The following is a 16,697-nucleotide window of genomic DNA, read 5'->3' as shown; positions in this document are numbered from 1 at the left end:
CCACCCCCCTCTCCCAACCCCCTCCCCCCATCAACCCTCAGTTTGTTTTGTGAGATTAAGAGTCACTTATGGTTTGTCTCCCTCCCAATCCCATCTTGTTTCATTTACTCTTCTCCTACCCCCTCAACCCCCCATGTTGCATCTCCTCTCCGTCATATCAGGGAGATCATATGATGTTGAGCATCTTTTAATGTTTCTGTTAACCATGAGAATGTCTTCTTTGAAAAATGTATCTTCATGTCTTCTGCCCATTTTTTAAAAAGATTTTTATTTATTTATTTGACAGAGAAAGAGAGATCACAAGTAGGCAGAGAGAGAGAGGGGGGAAGCAGGCTCCCCACTGAGCAGAGAGCCCATTTGCGGGGCTCGATTCCAGGACCCTGAGATCATGACCTGAGCTGAAGGCAGAGGCTTTAACCCACTGAGCCACCCAGGTGCCCCTTCTGCCCATTTTTAACTGGATTATTTCTTATTTCGGGTGCTGAATTGGATAGGTTCTTTATAGATTTTAGATACAGACTCTATATCAGACATGTCATTTGCAAGTATCCTCTGCCATTCTGTAGGCAGCCTTTTAGTCTTGTTTATTGTTTTCTTTGCTATGCAAAATCTTTTTCTTTTGATAAAGTCTCAATAGTTTATTATCACTTTTGTTTCCCTTCCCTCAGGAGACATACCTAGAAAGAAGTTGCTCAGGCCAGTGTCAAAGAGGTTAATGCCTGGCTTCTCCTCCAGGATTTTGATGGTTTCCTGTATTATATTTAGGTCTTTCATCCCTTTTGCATTTATTTTTAGGAATGGCCTAAGAAAGTGGTCCAGTTTCATTCTTTTGGTTGCAGTTGTCCAGTTTTCCCAACAGCATTTGTTGAAGAGACTCTCTTTTTTTCCATTGGATATTCTTTCCTGCTTTGTCAAAGATTAATTGACCATATAGTTGGGGGTTCATATCTGGGTTTTCTATTCTGGTCTATGGATCTATGTGTCTGTTTTTGTGCCAGTACCATACTGTCTTGATCACTACAGTTTTGTAAAAAACTTGAAGTCTGGAATTATGAGGCCTCCAGATTTGCCTTTTTTTTTTTTTTTCCACAATTGCTTTGACTATTCAGGGTCTTTTCTGGTTCCATACAATTTTAGGGTTTTTTGTTCCAGCTCTGTGAAAAATGCCGCTGGTATTTTGATAGGGATTGTACTACATGTGTAGATTGCTTTGGGTAATATAGGCATTTTAACAATATTTGTTATTCCAACCAATAAGCATGGACTGTTTTTCCATTTTTTTGTGTCTTCTTCAATTTCTTCCATGAGTGTTCTATAGTTTGGAGATAAGAGACCTTTACCTCTGTGGTTAGGTTTATTCGCAAGTATTTTACGGTTTTTGTTGCAATTGTAAATGGGATCAATTTCTTGATTTCTCTTTTTGCTGTTTCATTATTGCTGTATAGGTATGCAACACATTTCTGTACATTGATTTTGTATTGTGTGACTTTACTGAATTCATGTATCAGTTCTAGCAATTTTGTGGTGTGTCTTTTGGGTTTTCTATATCGTATCTTGTCATCTGCAAATGGTTAAACTTTAAAAGGCTATATTTTGGAGATGGAGAGGAGAAGGGAGTTGAGGGAAATTGGAAGGGGAGGTGAACCATGAGAGACTATGGACTCTGAAAAACGATCTGAGAATTTTGAAGGGGTGGGGGGTGGGAGGTTGGGGGCACCAGGTGGTGGGTATTGTAGAGGGCATGGATTGCATGGAGCACTGGGTGTGGTGCAAAAATAATGAATACTGTTATGCTGAAAAAATAAAAAATTAAAAAAAATAAAAGGCTATATTTTAAAGAACCAGCTATTAATTTCATTGAACTTTTCTACTTTTTATAGTCTTTATTTCATTTATTTATGCTAGGATCTTACTTCCTTTTTTCTACTATTTTTGGACATTATTTGTTATTTCCCAATTCTTTTAGGTATACGGTTAGACTGTATATGTGAATTTTTTTTCTTTTTTCCTGGTTTAAGCCCATATTCCTATCAACTTCCCTCTTGAAACACTAAGTGTGTCTTAGAATTTGAACTGATGTGTTTCCATTTTCATTCGTCTCAGGATATTTTTATTTCCTCTTTGATTTCTTCATTGATCTACTGGTTTTCTTAGTGTATGTTGTTTAGCCTCCATGTGTTAGTATTTTCTTCTACTTTTTTCTTACAATGGATTTCTAGTTTTGTACTATCATGGTTGGAAATTATCCAGATATGATTTCAAGCCTCTGAAATTCATTGATACTACTTTTGTGGCCTAGAATGTGTGTATCCTGAGAAAGGTTTAATGTGACTTGAAAATAATGTGTTTCTGCTGTTTGGGGATTATTTCGGGCCCAATGTGTGGTTCAAAACCACTGTTTCCTTATTGATTCTCTCTCTGGATGGTCTATGCATTGATGTAAGTGAGGTGTTAAAGTCCTCTGGTAGTACTGTATTACTATAAGTCTCTTTATGACTGTTAACATGTGATTTATATATTCTGGAACTATTATGTTGGGTTCACAGGTATTTACAATTATATCCTCTGGTTGCATTGATCATTATGTAATGTCCTTCTTTGTTTGTGTTAGTCTTTATTTAACATCTGTCTAGTCTGTGCGTTGCCTGGGTAGCTTAGTTGCTTAATCATCCAACTCTTGATTTTGGTTCAGGTCATTATCTCAGAGTCCTGGGATTGAGCTCTGCCTCAAGCTACATGCTAAATATGGGGAGTTTACTTGAGGATTCTTTCCCTCTCCTTTGCCCCTCCCCTACCTATGTTCTTGCTTTCTAAAATAAATCTTTTTAAACAGTAAAATTTGTCTAATCTGATATAAATATTGCTATGCCAGCTTTTTATGTTTTTGCTTCTGTTTGCATAGAATACTTTTCCCATCTAATCTGCATGTATTTAGGTCTACAGCAAATCTCTTGTAGGCAACACAGAGATGGGCCTTGTTCTTTCAACCATTCAGTCATCTTTTGTCATTTGACTGGAGCACTTACTCTACTTACATTTAAAGTAATTATTGATTGATAGGTATTACTTACTGCCATTTTTCAAATTGTCTGATTGTTTTTGTAGTTCTATTCCTTCCTTCTTCTCTTGCTCTATTTCCCTTAAATATAGTCTTTGGGATTATGTTTAGATTATTTTTTGAATATCTAATTACAGATTTTTGGTTTGTTTTTACCTTGTGGTTCATATCTAACATCTTGTGTGTATAGTAATCTATAATAAGTCGATGGTAACTTAAGTATGAACACATTTTAAAAGCACAGCCTTTTTCTTCATACTTGTTTAATGATGTGATGTCATATTTTACATCTTTTAAATTGTGTATCCCTTGACTAACTTTTATAGATGTAATTGATTTTACTACTATCATCGTTTTAACTTCATAGTAGCTTTAAAAATGATTGATCTACTACCTTGACTGTATGTTTTTATAAGTGAAATTTTTTTCCTTTCAGTTTTTTTCTTCTAATTATGGCCTTTTCTTTTCCACTTAAAGAAGTCCCTTGAACATTTTTCACAAGACCAGTTTAGTGGTGATGAACTCTTTTTACTTTTCTTTGCCTAGGAGAGTTCTCATTTCTCCTTTAATCCTGAATGATAACTTTGCTGCATAAGGTATTCTAGGTTGCTAAGGCAGGGAGGGACTACCCTACAGTCTGCAGGCCAGAAAGGAGAGAGATGATATATTCAAACTTTCTTCTAAAGAAACCAGCTGATATCCTTATGTATTTTCCCTCTACATAATTCTCTCCTTTTCTCTTTCTACTTTTAACATTCTCTCTTTAAATTTTGCTATTATTGTTTTGCTATATTGTTTGCTATACTACAGAATTCCTTAAGTTCTTCATGTTTGGATCTCTCTGATTGTTTGGACCTGGATATCTGTTTCCTTGCCCAGATTAGGGAGGTTTTTTTAGCTATTTTTTATTCAAATAAGTTTTATATTCTTTTCTCTTTTCTTCTGGGACCCCTATTTTGCAAATATTAGTATGCTTGATGTTGTTTGCAGAGGTCTCTTAACCTATCCTCATTTTAAAAATTATTTTTTCTTTCCCCTGTGTAGCCTGGTTACTCTCCACTAGTCTGTCAGATTGCTGATCCATTCTTCAGCATCCTCTACTCTGGTGATTCCCTCTGAGTTCATCAAGTCTTTTCTCCAGTCTGGTGGGTACGTTTTTGAATTTTTTATTGGATAGATTGGTTATATGTTTCTTTTAGTTCTTTTCCTAGAGTTCCTTGTCTTCTTCCTGCAACTGTTTCTATGTATTAAGTAGGTCAGCTATGTCTCCTAGTCTTACAGTATGGCCTAAGGTAGAAGGCATCATGTAGCACCCAGCAGGTCAGTCCCTCATGGTTTTTAAAATCAGGTGCTCCAGGGACATCTCTGGCTGAGATGCATGCAGCCTTCTTTTGGGGCTGGGTTGAGATGGCTGCAGGTGCACTGGTAAGCAGGTCTTGCCCCCAGCATAAGTGCCTTAGAGGTTTGGCTACAGTCACTCTGAGAGCACTGGTGAGTGAGGATGTCCTCAGCCTGGCTGTTTGCAGTGACCAGTCACAACTATTTCAGGTGTGCTGCTGGCACTGTCTTACCCCACCTTTTCAAAGTGGTAAGTACTCTGCAAAGGCACACTCTTCTGGGTAAGGCTGCCTGTGCAATGTGTCAGGGCAGCAATCTTAAGTCCCAGCTGAGTATCCCCCTCCAACCCAGATCGGGGTGGGAGCTGCTTTGGAGGGGCACCTGACAGAGCAGGTATGGTAGGTGGGGTGGGTTCCCAAGGGATAGCTAGGTCAGGGCAAACCTATTAGCAAAATAAATGGAGTGTTGCAATTGGCTCCAGTTAAGTGTCCAACAAGCTAGGCTGGAGGGCAGGAAAGATGGTAACCACAAGCACTTCTTTTCCAATGAAAAGATCCCTCACCCCCAAATGCATGTCCTAAAATTAGTCAATAGATCTCCCTGATGTATATACTAGGTGATTTTTCAAACCTCTGCTTTGGTGCTGGGTCACAGGACCAAAGTGATATAGCATTCTGGTTCTTTATGGGTAAAGAATCATTTTATTATAACCTTTGAGCTCTCCTAGAGTATAAGACTTAGCAGTTTTCAAAACCAGACATTTTAGGGGTTATCTTCCTTGTGAAGGTCCCTGCAGCTGGGTGTGCTCAATATGGGGTTTGACCTGTTTGCTTTTCAGGGATATCCCTCCCACTGTTGGATTGCTACACTAGGCTCATTGTCTGGTTCCCAACCATGTGTCTCCCCTTCCAATCATTTTGAAAGTGAGTTCATTATATGTAGTTCTAGCTTTCTTGTGTTCTAGGAGGAGGAGAACTCAGGATCCTATTACTCTGCCATCTTCCATATCCTCTTTATTATCCCTTTGAATCATAAGATTTGGTTCAGTTTGAAAATAAGGCATAATGGCTATTAAGATTGTATAATGGGGAATATATTATTGATGGGAGATTCCTTCAGGACATAATTGTGTTTTTTTCTTTCTCTTGTCCATGATCTACAAAGTTAATAATTTCCCATGTTAGAACTAATTAATAGTGTTAATATATAAGATAGAGTCCAAGCAAAGGACATAAATGGGTCATACAATTCTATGGTGCAGTGTCTTCAGTTTGGGGACCATGATAGATATAGTGTCATAGTCTGGTATTACTGAAAATATCTTCTCCTTTTGCAAATAAATTAAGAAGTAATTATTCCAATTTTACAAGATTATGTTTAGCTCACCAATCTTTTATCAGGTTCATTTATGAATACTCCTCCTATTCATCCAGCTATTTTCATATCCTTCTCTTTCTTTGTATCACTAAGCAAAATAAATAAATAAATAAATAAATAAATAAGCAAGCTGTATTTACATATTCCTCAAACATGGTTAGCAGTCTGGGAAGAAAATATTTAATTTCCTAGAAAGGAAAAAGCAAAGGCAGGAAGAAACTTGGATAGTAAGGTGACATCTCAGACCAGCTGGTGATAGTGTGATTCAATGTCCTCTGTTTCATTAAGAATTAAATGGGATGAGGAGAGTGGGAAAAGATGGCAGGAGGATTCAGAGCTCACCTCCTTCCACAGAAACACCAAAGCAACAAGTACATGTAATTCAATTCACTCTGAAGATGAACTGAAGACCAGAGGAACATCTTCCACAGCTAAAGACATAAAGCTGAAGGGCTGGATGGGCAGAGACACATCTGGGAACTAAACTCCTAGAGCAGGAATGCATAAACAGGTGCAGAGGAGTAAGAGGGATCAAGCCCCACATCTGGCATGCTGGTGACCTGCACAAAGATGAGCTCCCATAATGTCCGGCTTTCAAAATCAGCTGGGCTTAGGTCCAGGAGAGTCAGTAGGGTAGGGTATATAAAACTGAGTATCTGCTCTTAAAGAGCCAGGGCTTTAGTACTCAATCCAAGACCCAGCTCAGAAGCATAGGTTTGAAAAGCACTAGGGTTACACAAGACAGAGATCTATTGACAACTTTTAGAATGTGTGCTGGAGAGATACCTATCTATAGGGCTTGCCCTGAGGATGGAAAAGCTGGCAGGTACCATTTTTATTACCCTTTATCCATCTATCTACCTTGATACTTGCTAGAGCCTGTTCTGACACTCTACATTTACCTAGCTAGCACTCTTTGCCCTACCCAGGCAGGGGCCCCTGCAAAACAACTCCCTGCTTACCACACATCCTGGGTACCTCAGTTGGGACTGTTATTGCCTTGGGGTGATGAGCACAATATCTCACCCATGGACCAGCACCAGTGCCCCTAGAGAACAAATCCTGCTTGCTCCAGAGATGGTCCCACCCACCAGATGGCCCTAGTATTTAAAATCATGCCTCCTAGGCAGCTATACCAGGGGCAAGCCAGCCTACCCATGTACACAGGGGAGTCTGCCAAGTCATTGATGATAGCCAGGTTGAGGGAGGAAGCTGCCTACCAGGATGCATGCAGGCACTGGGGACCTCTAGAACATTTGGTTCTGGGGACTAGAGGACATTGATAAAAAGGCATCAGAGGACACCTTCCATATCGGGCCACACATACAGACAAAATAAGGGGAAAAGGAGTATGTTGAAAATGAAAGAACAAAACTCTAGAGAAAGAGCTAAATGAAACAGAGAAGAAATTAACCTGAAAAAAGTTCAACGTAAAGGTCACAAAGATTTTCTTCAGACTGAGAGAAGACTGAACGAATTGAGAAGTTTACCAATGAGTCATATCTGAAGAATACAATTACTGAAATATAAAATCTATTAGAGGGAATCAACATCAGATAAGAAAATGCAGAAGGATATATCAGCAATCTGAAAGACAGGTTAGTAGAAAGCAACCAAGCTGACCAACAAAAAGACCAAATTTAAGAAATGAAATGGGCTAAGGGCCAAATTCAAGCATACTAAGATTCACATTATAAGGGTCCCAGAAGGAGCAGAGAAAGAGGCAGAAAACGTAAGTCAAGGAAGAATAGATGAAAAGTTCCATATCCGGGGAGAAAACAGACATCCGGGTCCAAGAACTAGAAAGAACCCCAAACAAGATGAACCTAAGTGGCACACAAAGATAAAGACAAAATCTTAAAAGCAGCAGGAGAAGAGGAAACAGGTTCATTTGGTTCCCATCAAATATAACAGTTGATTTTTCAGTAGAAATTTACAGGCCACAGGGAATAGTATGATATATTCAAAGTGCTAAAAGAAAAAACTCTACAACCAAGAATACTCTAAATGGCAAGGTTATCATTCACAATTGAAGGAGAAATAGTTTCCCAGACAAAAGTTAAATGAATTCATTACTCTTAAACTATACAGGAACTATTAAAGGGACCTTCTTTAAGTGGTAAAGAAAATGTCTTCACTACAAGTAAATTTCACTGGTAAAAGTAAACATAGAGTGATTGTGTCAGTCACTCATAAAGCAAGTATGAAGAGTAAAAGTAGTAGTGAAATTTAATGTACAAAATTAGACAACACACAAAGGAAAAAGATATAAAATATGACATAATGTACATAAAACCTGGAATGATAAACTAAAATTGTAGTGTTTTAGAATATATTTGAACTTCAGCAACCATCAAATACAGACTGATACATACATAGGATTTTATGTGAAACTCATGGTAACCACAAACCAAACACCTATAACGGATATATAACATATCACAAGAGAAAAGAGCAATAAAAGAAAAAGGGACAGAGAATACCCACACAAATAACCAAAACACCAATGTAAACAATGGTGCTAAGTACATAACTATCAATATTTGCTTTAGAAGTACTTGGACTAGGGGGCGCCTGGGTGGCTCAGTGGGCTAAAGCCTCTGCCTTCGGCCCAGGTCATGATCCCAGGGTCCTGGGATCGAGCCCCACATTGGGCTCTCTGCTCAGCGGGGAGCCTGCTTCCTCCTCTCTCTCTCTCTGCCTGCTTCTCTGCCTACTTCTGATCTCTGTCTGTCAAATAAATTAAAAAAAAAAAAAAGAAGTACTTGGACTGGGGTGCCTGGGTGGCTTAGTGGATTAAGCCTCTGCCTTCAGCCCGGGTCATGATCCCAGGGTCCTGGGATCGAGCCCCACATCGGGCTCTCTGCTCAGCGGGGAGCCTGCTTCCTCCTCTCTCTCTCTGCCTGCTTCTCTGCCTACTTCTGATCTCTGTCTGTCAAATAAATTAAAAAAAAAAAAAAAAGAAGTACTTGGACTACATGCTCAAAAAGAGAACACATTAAAAAAAAAAAAACAGCAATGTGCCTACAAGAGACTTGATGAAGACCTAAAGACACATATAGACTGAAAGTGAAGGTATGGAAAAACATATCTCATGCCAACGGTGTGTGTTTGGGGGGGAGAACCTGGGGTAGCAATACTTGTTCCAGACAAAATAGACTTTAAAACAAAGACTGTCAAGAAAGCAAAAAGGTCTTAATGAGAGACAAAGAGGACATAATGATAAAATGACCAACCCAACAAGAAGATACAACAATGGTAAATATCTATGCATCTAGGGACGCCTGGGTGGCTCAGTTGGCTAAGCAGCTGCAGGGGAGCCTGCTTCTCCCTCTGCCTCTGCCTACCACTCTGTCTGCCTGTGCTCATGCGCTCTCTCTCTCTCTCTCGAACAAATAAATAAATAAAATCTTTAAAAAAAAATATCTATGCATCTAGCACCAAAGCACCTAAGTACATAAGGCCAATATTAACAGAATTAAAAAGAAGAAATTTTTAGTTTTTACATATTAATAGCAAAGTGGCAGGAAGAGAAATTACAAAACCAATCACATTCACAGTTCCACTGAAAAGAAGGAAATACCTAGGAATAAATTTAATCAAGGAGGTAAAAATCTTGTACTTTGAAAATTATAAGACTTTAATGAAAAAAACTAAAGGCTGAAGGAAACACAAATAAGTGTAAAAACAAACCATGCTCATGTATTTGAAGAATTAATAAAGTTACAATATCCATACAACCAAAAGCAACTGCAGATTTAATGCTGTCCCTATCAAAACACTAATAGTATAATTCTACATTGTGTAAGGGACTACAAAAGACCTTAAGTAACCAGAGCAATCTTGAGATTGAGAACAAACCTGGAGATACCATGATCCAAGATTTCAAATTCTAAAAGGCTATCATAATTAAAACAGTATAATACTGACACAAAAATAAACATATGGAGTGATGGAACAGAATAAAGAGCCCAGAAATAAACCCATGTTTGTATGGTAAATTAATCAATGATAAAGGAGGTGAGAATATACAATCAGAAAGAAGTAGTCCCTTCAATATATGGTGCTGGGAAAACTGAACAGCTACAGGCTAAATAACTAGAGGATCACCTTTTTGGACCATACACAGAAGCTGGCATAAATACAAGTCCCTGAACTGTAAAACTCCTAGAAGAAAGTATAAAGAGCAAAGTCTTAGGCATTGGTTTTTGCAGTGTTTTTCTGGCATGTCTCTGTAGGCAAGAGAAATATAATAAAAATAAGCAAATGGGATTATATCACACTAAAAAGCTTTTGCACAGGGAAGGAAACCATCAACCAAACACAAAGGCAATCTACTCAATGGGATGAGATAATTACAAATGATATATCCAATAAGGGGTTAATATCCAAAATATATAAGGAACTTCTACAACTCAACCCCCCCCCCCAAAAAAAAAATCCACATCATCTGACCAAAAAAATGCACAGAGGACTCAAATAGACATTTTTCCAAAGAAGACATACAGATGGCCACTAGACACCTAAAAAGATCCTCAAAATTACTAACCATCAAGGTAGTGCAATTCGGGGTCTCTCCTGATTCCATACAAATTTTTGGATTATTTGCTCCAGCTCTTTGAAAAATACTGGTGGAATTTTGTCGGAATGGCATTAAAAGTATAGATTGCTCTAGGCAGTATAGACATTTTAACAATGTTTATTTTTCCAATCCAAGAGCATGGAATGGTCTTCCATCTTTTTGTGTCTTCTTCAATTTCTTTCATGAGTGTTCTATAGTTCCTCGAGTACAGATCCTTTACCTCTTTGGTTAGGTTTATTCCCAGGTATCTTATGGTTCTTGGTGCTATAGTAAATGGAATCAATTCTCTAATTTCCCTTTCTGTATTTTCAATGTTAGTGTATAAGAAAGCCACTGATTTTTGTACATTGACTTTGTATCCTGCCACATTGCTGAATTGTTGTATGAGTTCTTGGAGTTTGGGGGTGGAGACTTTTGGGTTTTCCATATAAAGAATCATGTCATCTGCGAAGAGAGAGAGTTTGACTTCTTCATTGCCGATTTGGATACCTTTTATTTCTCTTTGTTGTCTGATTGCTGTTGCTAGGACATCTAATACTATGTTGAACAAGAGTGATGAGAGTGGGCATCCTTGTCGTGTTCCTGATCTCAACGGGAAGACTGCAAGCTTTTTCCCATTGAGGATGATATTTGCTGTGGGTCTTTCATATTGGAATCAGAAGAGACCCTGAATCACTAAGGAAATGTTGAAAAACAAAAATAAAACTGGGGGCATCACGTTACCTGATTTCAAGCTTTACTACAAAGCTGTGATCACCAAGACAGCATGGTACTGGCATAAAATCAGACACATAGACCAGTGGAACAGAGTAGAGAGCCCAGATATGGACCCTCAACTCTATGGTCAAATAATCTTCGACAAAACAGGAAAAAATATCCAGTGGAAAAAAGACAGTCTCTTCAATAAAGGGTGCTGGGAAAACTGGACAGCTATATGTAGAAGAATGAAACTCGGCCATTCTCTTACACCGTACACAAAAATTAACTCAAAATGGATAAAAGACCTCAACGTGAGACAGGAATCCATCAGAATCCTAGAGGAGAATATAGGCAGTAACCTCTTCGATATCAGCCACAGCAACTTCTTTCAAGATATGTCTCCAAAGGCAAAGGAAACAAAAGCGAAAATGAACTTTTGGGACTTCATCAAAATCAAAAGCTTCTGCACAGCAAAGGAAACAGTCAACAAAACAAAGAGACAACCCACGGAATGGGAGAAGATATTTGCAAATGACAGTGCAGACAAAAGGTTGATATCCAGGATCTATAAAGAACTCCTCAAACTCAACACACACGAAACAGACAATCATATAAAAAAATGGGCAGAAAATATGAACAGACACTTCTCCAATGAAGACATACAAATGGCTATCAGACACATGAAAAAAATGTTCATCATCACTAGCCATCAGGGAGATTCAAATTAAAACCATATTGAGATACCACCTTACACCAGTTAGAATGGCCAAAATTAGCAAGACAGGAAACAACATGTGTTGGAGGGGATGTGGAGAAAGGGGAACCCTCTTCCACTGTTGGTGGGAATGCAAGTTGGTGCAGCCACTTTGGAAAACAGTGTGGAGATTCCTCAAGAAATTAAAAATAGAGGGATGCCTGGGTGGCTCAGTTGGTTAAGCTGCTGCCTTCGGCTCAGGTCATGATCCCAGGGTCCTGGGATCGAGTCCTGCATCGGGCTCCTTGCTCGGCAGGGTGCCTGCTTCTCTCGCTGCCTCTGCCTGCCTCTCTGCCTGATTGTGTGTACTCTCTCTCTCTCTGGCAAATAAAATCTTTAAAAAAAAAGAAATTAAAAATAGAGCTTCTCTATGACCCTGCAATTGCACTACTGGGTATTTACCCCAAAGATACAGATGTAGTGAAAAGAAGGGCCATCTGTACCCCAATGTTTATAGCAGCAATGGCCACGGTCGCCAAACTGTGGAAAGAACCAAGATGCCCTTCAATGGACGAATGGATAAGGATGATGTGGTCCATATACACTATGGAAGATGTGGTCCATATACAGTCAATTATCATATGGTTTCACTTATTTGTGGAGCATAACAAATAGCATGGAGGACAAGGGGAGTTAGAGAGGAGAAGGGAGTTGAGGGAAATTGGAAGGGGAAGTGAATCATGAGAGACTATGGACTCTGAAAAACAATCTGAGGAGTTTGAAGGGGCAGGGGGTGGGAGGTTGGGGGAACCAGGTGGTGGGTATTGGAGAGGGCACGTATTGCATGGAGCACTGGGTGTGGTGCAAAAACAATGAATACTGTTACGCTGAAAATAAATTTAAAAAATTTAAAAAAAAGGTAATGCAATTCAAAACCACAATGAGATGTCACTTCACATCAGCCAGGATAACTAAAAGAAGGTAAGAAATAACAAGTGTTGGCAATGACGGGGAGAAAAATGGCCTCTGTGCACTGATGGTGAGAATGTAAATTGGGATAGCCACTATCAAAAACATACTCTATGACCCAGTAATTCTACTTGTGGGTACTTGCACAAAGGAAACAAAAACAAAAAAACTCTGTGTTTTTTGTAGCATTATTTATAACAGCCAACATAATGAAAAAACCTGTGTACTGACAGGTGACTATACAAAGAAAATAAGGTATATAAACACGATGGAATAATATTGAGCCATAAGAAAGCAACATAGTTGGACCAAGAGAGCATTTTGCTAACAGAAAGAAGTCAAATGGGAAAACACAAATATTTTCATGATTTCATTTATTTGTGGAATATAAATATATATGTACATGTTTTTGTTGTTCATTGATATGTGCATATATACATATGTACGCATATACATACACATACACACATATATACACACACACATAACAATGAACAACAAAAATGAATAAGCTCATAAATACAGAGAACAAACTTGCCTGAGGGAAATATGTGGGGAAATGGATGAAATAGATGAAGGAAATTAAAAAGTACAAACTTCTAGTTACAAAATAAGTCATGGGGATGAGAAGTACAGCACAGGGGATGTAGTCAATAATATTGTAGTAACTTGGTTGACAGTGACTATACTTAGTGTTGTGAGCATTTTATTATGTATATAATTGTAGAATCAGTATGTTGTGCATTGAAACTAGTATTTATCAACTATACATCAGTGAAAAATAAAATTTAGAAAAAGAATTAAATTGGGTGAGACTGGAGGGCACTGGTCAATAATAATGGCCAAAAAAAGGTCCTATAACTTTTGTTGCTGTTAATCTAGCAGTAACTGATCATTTAGCTTCCCCAGATCAAATGATTATTTGAAAACTCCTAAAAATGGGGGCTTTGCATTACTTTTCTAAGTAACTGGGTCATTCTGTTTCCAAGTCTGATCATATTATAATTTCTACAGCAAAGAAAGAGCACTGATGCCCCAACTAAAATTAGTTATTATAAATGGAATAAGATATGGTCTTTAATACAAGTACTAGAAACAAACATTTTACAATTCTTAAAAATATTATAATATTTTTAATTTTAAAAAATACTAGGTAAGATTTATACTATGGTCATATACATGGTCCAATACATCCATAAGAAAAACTAAACCTCAAACGCATGTGTGATGCAATCATATATATACTTGTTCAGCAGCTATTTGTAAAACACAGGGTATAGGAAAATTTTTTTTTAATTCTTCTTGCATATTATTTAAATTGCAGGCCTGACTTTCTAAACAGACTAACTGCTGTTCAGATGTGCAGGTCTTCTTTATACAGTAAGTCCACTGTTTGCAAGGCTTTTAGAAATGCACGATTTGCCACTAAACTAGCTCTAATAAAACATTCCCTGCAGCTCTGTTTATCAGCAGGACATTCTACATCTTCCCAAAACACACAACCAAGCATTCATGCATATGCACACAGAAACATCTGCATACTTCCCATTCAGAGTTTACGTTTTTTAGAAGACACACCAAGTTGGAGTTACAGGACAGTTGGAACCAACTATTAATTAGATTTTAATTAGGAATACCATCATCCTTATTAAGCAATGATATTCTTGATGTTTGTTTTCTGTCCCACTGTTTCATAGAGATGATGGTGATGCTGCTAATCTCTAAATCTTACTTACCATGTGCTGAAGCTCTTAAGTATTTTCACAGGCAGTGTTATCATTTACTCCTCTCAGAAGTTCTATACAATTGCTATTTTACAGAAGAGGAAACTGCAGTATTCTAATGTTAAATACCATATAAATGTAAACAGGTTCTGTTTAATTCCATTACAATATGAATTTTGTTTTGTTCTCCTTTACTTTGTTTTATCTCAATACTAAAAATACTCTGACATATTTTTATATTCTATTCAACCCCTCTAATTCCATTTTTATTTATTTATTTATTTTTACTTAAGTTACATAGTTTTTAAATACTGAGGAATCTACGAAGACTAGCCTCAGAAAGTTGCTTTGTGAAGTGCACTGGGGTGAGGGCTGAATAAAGCCATGAATGAGGATTCAAACATCCTTCAAACCACGTCAGATAAAGTGCTTAAAATGTTTCTGAACACAATACATCCAAACCAAATGTAATGAAAATAGACAAATTCTAGGTGAATCTACAACGTGCTTTATATAAATACAAATATGTTAAACAGTTGAATAAATCAGGCTCAACAAAACACCAGAAAGTACATTGGAAGAAATAGTCTTGTTTAGGGAAGTGAATGGATTGGATATTACTGTGAAAAAAAAAAAAAAAGTTCACTTAAAAACATTTTTTAATGTTGACTAAGTAGCTAGGATTTCTAAGGCTTTTGAGGAGAATAAAGTCAGTACATTTTCTCCCACTGTGAACATTATAGTATTAATGACCTTGTATCAAAATTAAAAAGTCAACCTCAGATGGAAAATAAATCACATATTTAAATTAGTAAGTGAAAGTAGGAAGACAGTGTCTACATGTTGCTGGGACATGATGCTTTGGAAGTAGATGATGGTATAGGATTTAGCAACTGTGTGCTAAATCCGTAAGACCAGGTCCTGTTTTCTTATTGAATATCTGTGAGGAAGGTATACTACCTTACACAAACAGTAGACACATACAGAGTAAGAGCACATTATTCCAAGATAAAGTTGAGAGTTAAACATAGTGGGACCGTTCCAAGAAGGAAAATAGTGACACTGAGAAAAAGGATGAAATTAGATGAATACTGCTTATAAGAATGTAGAGTATGTTGTATTATTTTCAGGTCAACACAATAACAAATGCCTTGCCTGGTAATCAGACCATCGATAAGCCTGAGGTCCTCAGGCTGAGTATCATTAAATGATGAAGCAATAAACTGTTAAACCCGGCTATACCCATACATTTTAGGTTCCAAAATGCCAAATGCCATGTATTTGCTTCTTCATCAAGAACACAGGTAAAGGTAACATCTTTGTAAATGCTTTCAAGAAACAGATTCAAAGGTGTATTAGTTATGAAACTTCATGACACAAAAGGTACCAAAAGGCCTTATATAAAAAATTCGAATGGGCTTTAGAGGTCCAAGATGGCAGTGGAGGAAGAACCTGAACTCACCTTCTCTCCCAGCCACACAGAACCTACACCTAGAGGAATGCCTCCTGAGGAAGAACTGGGGGTTGATGTGAACAGCTTCTGCATGAGAGAAGGTAGAGGGAAGATAAAAAGAAGGCCAGGGACCTGTGCTAATGCTTTTTATGAAGAAAAGATCTATTGTATTTTTTCAAAGCCATACAAACTACACCTAAAAGATTTTATTTTTCAGAAACAAAATGGTAAATATGTCTCTCTAGATCTTAAGTTTATATACCTTTTATAGTTTTTTATGTGAAAATGTGTATTCTATCAAATAAAAAATGTTCAAGGACAAAAAAAAAAAAAAAAAAAGAAGGCCAGGGAGATAGAGAAACAATTCTGCTCCTGATGTTGCAAGGTGCAGTAGGGAGGGAGATCAATGAGGGACCCATGTGCAGTTTTCTTGCCCTGGGGCACAGAAAAAAATTGATTTGAGGAACAACCACACTTTAAAGGGAATCCACTTATTCACTGTACATTCCCACATGTGGGGGAACTGCTGGATCTGTCCCCATGGTCACAGCCACTGGTAAGATGTTCTCCCAACATGAAACAACAGACAAAGCAGAATCTACATGCTCTACCTAGTGAGCCCTAGGCCCGTAGTCATCTCTAGCTCCAGCTGTCCCAGAGCCCTCGTGTGGCCCACACCCCAATTTGTGCCCAATCTACCTTTTCACAAAAGGTAAAGATAAAGGGTCCTAACCATGATACTAAAGAAAGTCATCATATCACAAGGGAAGTGAGAAGAGAAGAAAAGAACAGAGAAGAACTAC

The 16,697-nt window shown here is 37.8% G+C and overlaps 2 long non-coding RNA genes across 2 annotated transcripts in view; one reads left to right on the top strand and one right to left on the bottom strand.

The window, feature by feature from the left end:
* The window catches only part of LOC125100577 (uncharacterized), a 118,163-nt gene that overhangs the window by 31,980 nt on the left and 69,486 nt on the right, over nucleotides 1-16,697 (top strand). Inside the window, exon 2 of the long non-coding RNA XR_007127600.1 lies at nucleotides 4,103-4,203. This is a non-coding gene — a long non-coding RNA (uncharacterized LOC125100577). The remainder of the gene's footprint in view (nucleotides 1-4,102; nucleotides 4,204-16,697) is intronic.
* The window catches only part of LOC125100579 (uncharacterized), a 38,639-nt gene that overhangs the window by 9,815 nt on the left and 12,127 nt on the right, over nucleotides 1-16,697 (bottom strand). Inside the window, exon 3 of the long non-coding RNA XR_007127602.1 lies at nucleotides 5,783-5,861. This is a non-coding gene — a long non-coding RNA (uncharacterized LOC125100579). The remainder of the gene's footprint in view (nucleotides 1-5,782; nucleotides 5,862-16,697) is intronic.

Source organism: Lutra lutra, chromosome 5, assembly GCF_902655055.1.
Source record: "Lutra lutra chromosome 5, mLutLut1.2, whole genome shotgun sequence".
Classification (NCBI taxonomy): Eukaryota; Metazoa; Chordata; class Mammalia; order Carnivora; family Mustelidae; genus Lutra; species Lutra lutra.
The sequence above is the reverse complement of the archived record's forward strand: the minus strand, read 5'-3'. Positions and strand labels throughout refer to the sequence as shown.